The sequence below is a fragment of the Apium graveolens genome, chromosome 7 (assembly GCF_009905375.1).
Source record: "Apium graveolens cultivar Ventura chromosome 7, ASM990537v1, whole genome shotgun sequence".
Taxonomy (NCBI): Eukaryota; Viridiplantae; Streptophyta; class Magnoliopsida; order Apiales; family Apiaceae; genus Apium; species Apium graveolens.
This window is the reverse complement of record NC_133653.1, coordinates 235585857-235599389: the sequence shown is the minus strand read 5'-3', so window position 1 is coordinate 235599389 and position 13533 is coordinate 235585857. Positions and strand designations below refer to the sequence as shown.

The following is a 13533-nucleotide window of genomic DNA, read 5'->3' as shown; positions in this document are numbered from 1 at the left end:
TGGAGTTACTTTTCGTTTTCTAATGGGTATGGCTTGTATGGAAAAACAGGAAACACGTTTGATGGACGTTGTGACAGCATACCTATATGAATCACTTGATAGTGATATTTATATGAAAATTCCTGAAGGGTTAAATATTGAGGACACTAAGCCTCGACATTTATATTCTGTTAAATTACAATGATCATTGTATGGTTTGAAACAATCCGGTCGTATGTGGTACAACAGGCTTAGTGAGTACTTATTGAATGATGGATATGTTAATAATCAAGTGTGTCCTTGCATTTTTATTAAACAATCATCAATTGGTTTTGTTATTATTGCTATATATGTGGATGATTTGAATATTATTGGTACTACTGAAGATATTACTAATGCTGCTAACTATTTGAAAAATGAGTTTGAAATGAAAGATCTTGGAAGGACAAGATTTTGTTTAGGTATAAAGGTGGAGCACTTATCTTCAGAAATATTTGTTCATCAATCAAACTACACTGAAAAGATTCTTGATCGGTTCTACATGGACAAAGCTCATCCACTAACCACACCAATGGTTGTTCGATCACTCGAGGTTGAAAAAGATCCTTTCCGTCCTAGAAAACAAGATGAAGAGACTCTTGGACCTGAAGTTCCATATCTCAGTGCAATTGGCGCTCTCATGTATCTTGCAAACAACACACGGCCTGATATTGCATTTGCAGTGAACTTGTTGGCAAGATTTAGTTCTGACCCTACTAAAAGGCATTGGGATGGAATAAAACATATATTCAGATATCTTCGAGGGACAATCGATCTTGGACTATTCTTCCCAAACAATTCTAGATCACGGCTAGTTGGATATGCAGATGCTGGATACATGTCAGATCCTCATTTTGGGCGATCACAAACAGGTTACCTATTTACATATTGTGATACTGCTATCTCTTGGAAGTCTACAAAACAGACTATGACAACACCTTCATCAAACCACGCAGAGTTACTAGCAATTCATGAAGCAAGCAGAGAATGTATTTGGCTAAGGTCGGTCATTCAACATATTCAACAATCATGTGGATTATCAAGTATTTCAGACAGTCCTACAGTTTTATTCGAGGATAACTCGGCCTGCATCAAACAACTTAAGGAAAGATATATTAAAGGGGATCGAACAAAACACATATTGCCAAAATTCTTCTACACTCATGAACTTCAAGAAAATGGTGATATTGATATTCAACAAGTTCGCTCATGCGATAATCTGGCGGATATACTTACAAAGTCACTACCTACATCAACATTTGAGAAGTTAAGAAATAATATGGGTATGTGGAGGTTAAAAAATTTGCTACATCAAAATGTCAAAATGTGTGAGACATTTTATTCAGGGGGAGGCTGTACTCTTTTTCCTTCGTCAAGGTTTTTATCCCACTGGGTTTTTCCTTGCAAGGTTTTAACGAGACAGTCAATCTTTGCAATAACTCGCATTTGACAATCAAGTGGGAGTGTTAAAATATTTGAATAAAAAATAAAGTGATTATCAAAACGTATCGAGTAAGTCTCTCAAATCTTACCAAGGAAGACTTGTAAAATTTATCGAGGAAGACTTGTAATACTTAATGAAAAAGATTTGAATAGCTTACTTAGTAAGCCTTGTAAACCAACTATCATAAATATCTCATTTAGCTAATAAAATACGACACAACTTTCTCTCCATCTTCTATTCTCCTATAGTTCCTCTACATTAAACATAACTAATATTTTCAATTCAAGGTTTATAACACGTTTAAGTTTTTACTTTACTTTCCTGTATTGTTTTCCTTCGTGTTTCTTCTTGTTTTCTTAGTTTAACGTTAACGCAAAAATCCTAAAAACATCCAATATAATTACAGATGGTATCAGAGCTAGCATTTTCTCGGACATGACAAGCATCATTACTGTTTGTTATTCAGCCATTTCATATCTTTCAAATCAATTTTAGAACCCAAATTTCTATTAATCGTACATCATTTCCAACACCTCCGCCCCCTCAGTACACACCACCTCCGACGTCTCCATATCTTTTTCATTATGTCGAACCACCACCAGAACTATCCTATAACACGACTTATGTAGCTTACATGCCTCCAACTCAGACGCTAATTTGTGATGTTATAAAAGATTATTTACAGCACTTGGATGATCAATTCACCCGGTTGGATAACAAACTCTCCGAAATCAAAATGTTATTCGAGAAGGAAATGAGAGCTACTGATCTATTAATTTTGTTTGAATGAAGCGTTGAAGCCTGGCAGGAGCCAAATTTCAGGCTCACGCATATTATTTCGCACAAGATGGAAGGAAAACTTGCGGAAACTGATTTGTCCAAGCTAGTTAAGGAAGATGTGTTGGATTCTATTGATGATTGTGAAGAAAGCACCCTACAGAAACAGTCGAAGAGACGTGCTCAAATGATTCAAAATTACTACCTGCAATACCCGCACATAAGGTGTTCGATGATTACTTTGAGAGAGTATTTTCCCAAAAAGCTCTAGTGTTGATTCCCCGAGGTACAAATTCAATCATCTACCCCTCCTAAGCTGAATTGGAAGATTATGAAAATAGTTTTTGATAGAATCCTGGTTCATAATCTTCATGAGAATGAGTACGATAAAATTGATCGTAAATTCTTTGACAAATTTAAGGATATGTTTAATGCAACTCAAATGTTTGATTTATTTTCTGAGACAGAGTGTGATAAATTTATGTTTTATAAGTTTTGTGAAGATGAGTGTGGCAAAGTTCATGTTGTAGGAATATTGAATAATTTAATGAGTCAGAGTTGCTTGAGAGGGGTAGTGGATTGGTTGTTTCATTGAAATACTTTTATGGTGATGGTAGTTATGAGATTGTGTTTTTGGATTCTATATTCGATCTGTTTGATAAGCCTATCTGGTTGCGTAATCCTGAAGAGATCTCGAAGAATGAGTATATTTCCTTCTACAAGAGCTTAACAAATGGTTGGAAAGAACATCTTGCAGTCAAGCATTTCTCTATGGAAGGTCAGCTTGAATTCAAGGCCATATTATTTATTTCCAAGAGGGCTCCTTCTGATTTGATACTCGAAAGAAGATGAACAATATCAGCCTCTCTTTCCGTATGGTGTTCATCATGAACTATTATGAAGAGCTGGCTCCTAACTATTTGGATTTTGTCAAAGGGGTTGTTGACCTGCTTCCTAACATCTCTCGTGAGATGCTTCGGCAGAACAAGATCCAAAAGATGATCAGAACGAATCTGGTTAAGAAGTTCCTGGAAATGTTCAATGAGATTGCGGAAAATAAAAAAAATTACAAAAAGGTTTATATAACTTTCTCCAAGAACTTGAAGTTGGGAATCCATGAGAACAACTTGAGCATGTTGAAATTGGATGATCTACTTAGAGATTACTCAACCAAAAGCGGAGAGGGACTTGCTGGCTGGAAGGACTATGTCACTAGAATGAATGGGGGCAGAAATATATCTTTTCCAATACTGGTGAAAGCAAGAAGGCAGTTGAAAACTCTCCAGTCCTAGAGATGCTTAAAAGGAAGGGTTATGAAGTTCTTTTTATGATGGATGCAATTGATGAATACATTGTGGTCAGTTAAGAAATACGATGGAAAGAAACTGGTGTCTGCTACCAAAGAGGGATTGATGCTTGATGATGAAACTGAAAAGGAAAAGAAGAAGAGTGAGGTTGAAAATCTTTGCAGGACTATCAGAGACATTCTTGGTAATAAGATGGAGAATGTATGTATCTTTGATCCTGGCGGGTATGAGCAAAATAAGGAGTCGATGTGTGTTATTAACGTGAACAAAGAAATGGTCAAGGAAATAGACGAAGTTAATATGATGGTTGTCATCTTAGTTTGTGACATCTTAGTTTGTGACCATTCGGGAGAATTGTAGGGACTGATTAGGTTTGCTTTGAATCTCAGAAATTTAGTATACATAAGCTATGCCAATCCAAAATGCTATCTATACTATATTATAATAGTCGGAATGAGGTATAATTTATAGTTTAGTTAACCCGTCATTTTGGTTATTTCTTTCCATCACGACCGTTGAATCTTCTTCATCAAATAATCAGAGCCGTTAGATCCAAATACTAAAAAAATACACTTCACAAATTCTCATGTTCGAATCCCGTCAACAACAAATATTTATATTATTATTTATTAAGATACATTTAAGTTTTCAGGTTCGAACCATGTTAACAACAAACATTTATATTATTTATAAAGATATATATAAGTTTTCAGATTCGAATCTCATTCACGGACAACAAACATGTACATTATTATTTATGAATAAGATCTCATTAATCATATACTATTTAACTATTTGAACATAACTTGAAATTATAATTATATAATCATTATTTAGTATTTAATTATTTATATAGAATTTTAATAAAATTATATGAAATAGAATTAAAAATATATAAATATTAACCAAGACTCGTGCATCGCACGGGCTGTAAGCTAGTTATATTAAAAGTCGAACTCTCAGTAAGTGATTATCAACTAATATTGGACACTGATGGCCTGTCTAAGGAAAAAGCAGTATATATAGGATTGCAAAGATGTAACATCCCTAAATCCGGGGTCAGGATTGGGTGTCACCAAACAACTTTAAACAATATAAACCTGTATATTAAAATAAATATACAGATAACCCCCCAGGTTATGGTATGAAACAAGAATCTAACCTTCTAAATTTATAACAACTAAATAAAATTTTATTACCTCTTTACTAACTTCCTCATCTTATTCACTCTGACATCTGCAACTTCCTTTAGCTGTGATCTCTCCACTTTTGCTGTCTATTAAGAGCTATTCACTTTTATCCTCATTTGATACTGAAAGAAATAAGAATTCATAAAGTAAGAGTGAGCCAAAAATTGCCCAGCAAGTATCATAATAGGTTTCCAGGTATCATATCAAAGAAACTTCTGGAAACAATCTTTAAATGATTTTAAAAACATCTTTACTCATTAAAACAGTTAAGGAAATAAAACATCGGCCTTTATTAGCCTTTAATCACAAATCAAAAATCAACGAACAGTTTCCTGATTCATTTCCTGAATCAATTCTTGTTCGCTTTTGTAATCATAAACTTTTCAAGAAGGAATGCCGTCAATGGAGATCAACAATAAATTAGACTGTGTTCTTGGCAGTTAACTCCATTTCATTTATACAAGATTACAAGGCATCTAATATTTACAATTAGCGAACCTATCTTGCATATCAAACTAGTAGTCAACATGACTTAAATATTCTGCATCATCTAGTTCACTAAGGCTTTATAATATGCAGGAATGTGCTACTCAACTTATTATTAAATAAGCTACTCTTTCAACGGATGTTGAATTGATCATCCGTTGAAAGTTTCAAAATCACTTAAATAAAATCTACTAAGTGTTTTGTTCAAGTTATCATCAAGTACACAACATATTCCTAACAATCTCCCCCAAATATGTCTACTGGAATTGTAGCCATAAATTAAGAGAAACTTGATGATAACAAAACACTCTATGAATACAGAATAAAATGAAGTAGATAAAATTTGCAAGTGCTACAATTTATTGAAAATTCTTACAGAGGAAGATTTGTAGAGTATCTTACAGTTCATTTTCAAGGTGCTCCTCTAGACTGAGCAAATTTAGATTACTTCCTTGATTGTCTTGACTTCTTTCCCAGCTTCACATTATTTTCCTCAATTTGATATTGGAGTTTCTTGTAAAACTCAAGTTCATCTCCAATTGTCTGATCCAGCTTCTTTTGCATCTCTATGAGAGTTTCATTGCTTGAAATCTTTAGCTGATCTTCCAATCTGAAGAATCTTCTGATGCATTTTTCATCTTTGAACTCCATTATCCAATAAGGCCTCAAATGCACTCTATCTCCAGTGAAAGGAATTGTCAATACTCCTGGGAGTGCATTTGGTCCTCTCCAGTTATTTCTTATCTCCTCAATCTTGTTTAGTACCATTTTCTTGACAACTATGTTGAATCCAAAGTTTTTTTTGTTTGAGGAGAAGATAGTCACCAAAGTAGAATAGCCTTCATTGAGAATTCTTTGTAGGGGCCATGTCATTTCTCTTCCACCCTTATACCTGAAGACTAATCTTTCTGGAAGATGTTTGTAAGCATCAATAGCTCTAACTTCATCTATTTCTTCAAGATAAAGATTTATGCCTGAGAATTCTTTGATGTCACAGATGAAGAGTTGATCTCCCTTGTTGACAATAGGTTTGGGTTTGACCACTGACTTGGATTGAAGTTTGACAGGCTTGACCATCTTGATTGCTCTTTTTTTTATCTTTCTTGATTTGGCATAGATTGGAATGTTTAGATCAGGAAGAGGCAGGCTATCCCAATCTATAGGTTCATCCTTGGAAATTACAGGGTCACCATGGAAAGTAATGTTAGGATCAACCTTGAATTCAGCCTCCTCCAATGTAGGTATGGCTGGTTGACTTGAAGTTGTAGATTGGGTTGACATGTATTCTTCCTTGTCTTCATTGAAATCTAGCTTCCTCTTTGCTGGGAGTTTGTACCTTATTTTCTTAGACTGCTTTGATTTTTCTTGCGTTCCTTCAATCAGATTCTCAGATATCACAACAGGAAATCCAACTTCTGTAGTTGCAGACTTCTTGGCTTCTAAAGCAGCTTGCATTTGTTGTTGTTTGAGCCTCGCCTTTTATTCTTTCTTAGCCTCTGCAAACTGTGGATGTCCAGCCACTACACAGATTAGTTTACCATTCCTGTAGATCTTAGCAATTCTTTTCTTTGACTCTGTGTCTCTGGGATCTTTGAAGAAAGCTATAGACCTTCCAAGAAGCTTCTTTTCATCTGGCTTAGGGGTTTCATACATAAGGTCCAATGGATTTTTGTCTGAGTTCTTTGGCTGAAAAATAATATTGGCCTTTGAAGATTTAATAGATGAGGGTTGACCTCTTTCCATGTTCCCTAAGCTCATTTCATGTGCTGAAATTTGTCTCAATTGAGAAAAGTGAGAGAAGACCTTGTCTTGTTTCCCAATTGGACCAAACTTCTTCTTGATATTTTCATCAAGCTTTTTCCATTTTTCATTGAGCTCTAATGCAACTGCTGCTACATCAAGCTTTTTGAATTTGTCATTTGACTCCAACTTAGCTGCTGCTATCTTGATCAGATCAATCCTGTCAAAGGCTGGTGGCTTAGTGAAAGCAATTGCTGGAACAATCACCTTGCTAACTTGAATATTGAGTACTTTATCCCCCTCACTTGTTGACTCCCCCTGGTTAACTGGAATAATAGAGTCTTTCTCCCCCTTTTTGTTAGGATCAAGTTGAGTGGAGGTTGAGGTTTGTGAAGCCACGAGTTTTTGAAGTAGCAGAGTTTGTTGAGCTTGATGGAGGTGAATGAATGCCTCACCTTCATAAGAAATAGAGTCTAAGACAGCTTGATAATTTTACTAAAATAGCTGTTTCTTTTCAACCTCATTGACATCCTTTAACTCACTAACAATGGGCTCTTCCCATTCTTCTGTACCTGTTTTTCTCTCATAATCTCTCTTTTCTTGCATCAAGGGCTCCCCTTGGCTTCCCATCCTCACACCCTCACCTTCACCTACTAAGGTGGGACTCCACTCACCCACTTTTGCCAAGATGGAAGGAATAGCTTGCATGTTTTCACTCTTTTCCTCTCCTTTTGCCTGAGAGTAACTCGGCCTCTCACTCTGTTCACTCCCTTCCCTCAATCCTAAGAGTGATTTTACAACTACTAAATCATCTGCACTTGTGACAATAGTTGAGATTTCAAGTTGTGCAGAGATTGTCAATGGATGAGAAACATCCGTCGAGGTAGTAGTTGAGAGTTTCAACGGATGACTGTTGTTAAGCACATCCTTCGAGATACAATCACTAGTCGACGGATGAACAATTTCTGTCCAGATAGTAGAAATGACAGAGTTTGGAGTAGTGACTATTGTAGAATATGTGGTGATTGATTTGAGGTTTTGCACATTATTTTCAGTATAATCTGAAAGAAATGGCAAGTGAGCCAACAAATCATCTAAAAGATGATGCTCACTTGCTGTAGATTTTGGCTTCTCCATGAGAGTTAAAGATGAAAAATCAGGAATTGACGTGTGAATCATGTCTACATCCAGAGAATTTGTGGGTGAGTTTTGAGTGTGAGGTGCTATCATCACTAAAGATTTTGGCTGTGACTTCACATTTACAGGAGCCACATCAATCTGACTTTCAGAAGGTGCTGTAACTGAGTCTTTAACTACAGTTTGCACAGTGTGTGCACCCTGTGTATCCCCAAGTGTTTTAGATTTCTTCTTTCTAACATAAGTTTGGGGTGAGCTTGTGTCCCTAACCCTCTTGGCCTGTGCTCTTGGCTGAGAGCTTTGTTCAATAATCACATCCTTTTGGGAGGATGCAACTAGAATTGAGCTTATATCCTTATTAAGCACTCCAGTTTGTTGGGAAACTACAGTGTGGCTAGGCTAGGTTGCACTCACCTCTCCATCCTTATCCTTAGGGTTTCTTTTATGTTTACCCTATCCCTCACCAGACTAACTTCCCTTCACACTCCCCTCTTGGTTTTTAGTGGATTTTATAACTAGCTTCTTTTGAGAGAAACTAGAGGGGGTTTTTTTTTACTTGGATTTTGAAATTTTTGATTTTATGGCTTGGGTAGGCACCTGTTTGGTCACTGTCACAGGTGCCATGGCCACGGTTGATTGCAAAGAGATATGTGGTTGAGAAGTAGTAGGGACAGAGATATTTACCTCACTTACCTGAGGTTGTTCCATCATTGGCATGTAAACAAGGGGAACCTCACTGAGGTATGTTTTGCCATGTTCAAGTATGCAGTAACCCTTCTTTCTTGAAACCAACAATCAAGCATGTTGGTTGGGTTCTCAATGATAAGATTTTCAGAAACAAAGTTAGCCAGTAACATAAAGAATCTAGCATAATATATATTTTTAGATCTTTTCTTAATGTCCCCTAGCTTAAAACCTAGTTCAAAAAAGACAGACTCACTAAAGTTATGATACTTATCACTAAGCAGAATGTATAACATGTTTACAAGTGAGTAAGTCACAACATCAAAATTACTAATTTTCCCATAAAATACTTTAATAAATGAATCACATAGAAAGCTCCACTCCTTTCTGAGGCCTTTTCTTCTAACATCACCTAGCTTGGTGGGGTCAAAAGCATAGCCCATAGAACTGAGCATAGAACTCACATCTGTGTCTGTGTAGAGTTAGTGTATTATTCTCAGGAAATTGAAAATAGGCACGAATTATATCACTGTTTATGTAGTAATTAGTACCTTTGAGAATAAAGGTAATGGTTTTGTCACTTGAGTTGTAAATAACAGTGGTCCATATCTCTTCAACCACTTCGCAGTAGATAACAAGAGACTCTAGCATAGCATACTTCAGTTTGTAACTTCGAATGAAGTCCATCACTTTGTGGTAATCTTCAGAAGCAACAATCTCCTTATTCACTAATGCAACGAAGTTTTTTTCATAGACAAACCCACACTGGGACATGATCTTGACTACTGGTGCCATTGCTGAGAATGAGAGTAATTTGCAGAGAGAAAAATATTTTGCTTTGGAGAAGAAAGAGTTAGGGAAATTGCTTGAGAAAGATAGAAGTAAAGAATAGAAATGAAATTAGCTTATATACTTTCTCAGAAATAAACTGTCAAAAAGTAAAAGGTAAAATAAAGTAACCAATCAAATTAGCCCAAAATAGCCATTTAAAAATAAAGAAAACTGTCAAAATTCTAAGATTATCCGTTGAAATATACATACAGGCTGTAACTCAATTCGACGGATAATGCTTAAAATTAACGGTTGAGATTGAGTGCAATTCGACGGATAATGATAAAAGTACCCAAATTAATAATTGATACTTTGACGGATGATAAGATTCAACGGATATTCATTTTCAATGGATAATGAACATCCGTCGAGATATAAATTCTGATTTAGCCAAAATTTTATCTTTGACAGGAAATATCAACTTTCACTTTGCCTGCATTTCAAATAGCTTAGACATCAAAATGATTTAAGAGTGTTAAGCATACCTAACTCACTTACCAACCTAGTAAATGTGGATTAATCAAGTGGCTTGGTAAAGATGTCCGTAAGTTGTTTTTCACTTGGAACAAAATGAAGTTCCACAGTACCATTCATAACATGCTCTCTAATAAAATGGTACTTGATGTCAATGTGCTTGGTCCTTGAATGTTGTACTGGATTTTCAGTAATTGCAATGACACTTGTGTTGTCACAGAAAATAGGAATCCTATTCACCTGTAGACCATAGTCCAACAGTTGATTTTTTATCCATAAAATCTGTGCACAACAACTACCAGCAACTATGTATTCAGCCTCAGCTGTAGAAGTAGAGACTGAATTTTACTTTTTACTGAACCAAGATACTAGTTTATTTCCTAGAAATTGACTGGTTCATGTTTTACTTTTCTATCAATTTTACAACCTGCATAATCTGTATCTGAATAACCAGTTAGATCAAAATCAGAATCTCTAGGATACCAAACTCCAAGTTTTGGTGTTCCTTTAAGATATCTGAAAATTCTCTTAATAACTACTAAATGAGATTCTCTAGGATCAGCCTGAAATCTTAAACAAATATAGGTAGCAAACATTATATCTGGCCTACTGGCTGTTAAATATAAAAGTGATCCAATCTATAACTTGAAATGTCCACAGACTTTTCAGTAGTGTTTAATTCAAGCTTAGTTGCAGTGGCCATGAGAGTTTTTGCAGATGTGCAATCCATTAAGTCAAACTTCTTTAACAGATCATAAATATATTTTGTTTGACTTATGAATATTCCATCACTAACTTGGTTAACTTGTAAACCAAGAAAGCAAGTTAGTTCTCCCATCATACTCATTTCATATTTACTTTGCATTAATTTGGAAAACTTTTTCATCTGTAGAGCCAAATATAATATCATCTACATAAATTTGAACAAGTATACTAAAGCCATTAACATTTCTAAAGAATAAAGTTTTGTCAACATTACCTCTTGTGAAGTGATTTTTTAAGAGAAACTTTGACAAAGTATCATATCAGGCTCTTGGTGCTTGCTTCAATCCATAAAGTGCTTTCAAAAGATAGTAGACATATTCTGGAAAATTTGGATCTGCAAAACCAGGATGCTGACTGACATAGACTTCCTCCTCCAAATATCCATTCAGAAAGGCACTTTTGACATCCATTTGATAGACCTTGAAATTGGCATGGGCTGCATAGGCTAAGAAAATTTTGATGGCTTCAAGTCTTACAACAGGAGCAAAAGTTTCATCAAAATCTATTCTTTCTTGTTGATATTAGCCCTTAGCAATAAATCTAGCTTTGTTCCTGATCACTATGCCATTTTCATCCATATTATTTCTGAATAACCACTCGGTGTCAATTGGATACTTTCCTTTAGGCTTGGGTACCAGCTTCCATACTTTATTCCTTTCAAATTGGTTTAGCTCCTCCGGCATAGCTAAAACCCAATCAGGATCCAAAAGAGCTTCCTCTACCTTTTTAGGTTCTTCCTGAGATAGAAAACTGCTATATAGACATTCCTCGTGAGTTTCTTTCCTTGTTTGAACTCTTGAAGATACATCACCAATAATTAGTTTAAAGGGGTGATCTCTAGTCCTTTTTATCTGTTGAGGTAGATTAGCTCTACATGAAGAGGCCTCATAGTTGTCTTGATTTGTGATTGAGTTTTGATTAGAAGAAACTCCCTCAAGTTTGTGGATGTTTGATTAGATTTTGAGGTTCTTTCTGATTGTGATCTGACTTGGCTTTCAACTTCTATTGATGGATCAACGGATGTTGTTCTTTGCCTTTCGACGGATGATGCTGGGTGTCTTTCAACGGATGATGCACTTGGTCTTTCGACAGATGTTGAATTGTGTTCTTCATTAGTTGTAGACTTTTCTGCATTATCTTTAGATATTGGTTCTTGATCACTTTCATCATCACTGTCTTCACAAATCATCTCAACATTGTCAAATTTGAGGCTTTCATGGAAATCTCCATCTTGCAGTCCTTCAATCTTTTTATTATCAAACACAACATGTACAGATTTCATAACAATGTTGGTTCTGAGATTGTAGACTCTGTATACTTTTCCAATTGCATATCCAACAAAAATGCCTTCATCTGCTTTGGCATCAAACTTTCCATTCTGATCAGTTTGATTCCTTAAGATATAGCATTTGCATCCAAAGACATGAAGAAAGTTTATGTTGGCTTCCTTTTCTTGAACAATTGGTAGGGAGTCAAGCACTTCTGAGTGTAGCATGCAGTGTTTACAGCTTCAGCCCAGAAGTATGTAAGTAACTTTGATTCTTCTAACATTGTTCTTGTAGCTTCAATAAGAGATCCGTTCTTCCTTTCCACCACTCCAATTTGCTGTGGGGTTCTTGCTGCTGAAAACTCATGCATGATCCCATTCTCTTCATAAAAAGATCTCATCACAAAATTCTTGAACTCCATTCCATTGTCACTCCTGATTCTTTTAACTTTGAAATCAGGATGATTGTTGACTTGCCTTATGTGATTGATGATGATTTCACTAGCTTCATCTTTGGATTTGAGAAAATATGTCCAAGAGAACTTTGAGAAATCATCCACAGTTACTAGGAAGTATCTTTTCCTTGAGATAGACAACACATTGACTGGTCCAAATAAATCCATGTGTAGTAGTTGCAAAGGTTCTTCAATTGTTGAATCAAGCTTCTTTCTGAATGATGCCTTGATTTGCTTTCCTTTCTGACAGGCATCGCACAGTCCATCCTTTGAGAATTCCACTTGAGGAATACCTCTTACCAAACCTTTCCTGACTAACTCATTCATAGTCTTGAAGTTAAGGTGAGATAGCTTCTTGTGCCATAACGATTTTCATCTTGACTTGCCTTGCGAAATAGACAGGTGACAGATTCTGCATTTAATGAGTTGAAGTCAGCTAAATACATATTTCCCTTTCTCACTCCAGTGAGAACCACTTTGTTACTTCTCTTATTGGTCACAACACAGGCTTCAGAATTAAATGTTACTGAGTTGCCCTTATCACACAACTGGCTGATACTCTACAAATTGTGCTTGAGTCCATCCACTAGGGAAACTTCCTCAATGATGACATTATCCTTTGAATTCAAGCCATATCCCACAGTATAACCCTTGTTGTCATCTCCAAAAGTAATACATGGGCCGACTCTCTTCTTGAACTCAGTGAGCAGGGTAGAATCTCCAGTCATGTGCCTTGAGCACCCACTATCCAAATACCAAAGATTCTTTCTATTTCCCCGCACACAACAAAATCAAGTCAAGTTGATTTTGGTATCCAAGTTTCCTTGGGTCCTGTTTTGTTAGCCTTTTTCTTAGGTTTCTTGGGTTTGTCCTCATTTGACTTAGGCATTTGAAATTCTTCCTTAGTTAATTGAGGAGAACACTTAAAACCATTCATTATTGCAGAATTATCATGCAC

The 13533-nt window shown here is 35.8% G+C and overlaps 1 pseudogene; it reads left to right on the top strand.

Annotated features, from left to right (window-relative positions):
• The first annotated feature begins 406 nt into the window (after positions 1-406).
• Positions 407-4090, top strand: LOC141674561 (uncharacterized; annotated as a pseudogene).
• Positions 4091-13533: the final 9443 nt, after the last annotated feature.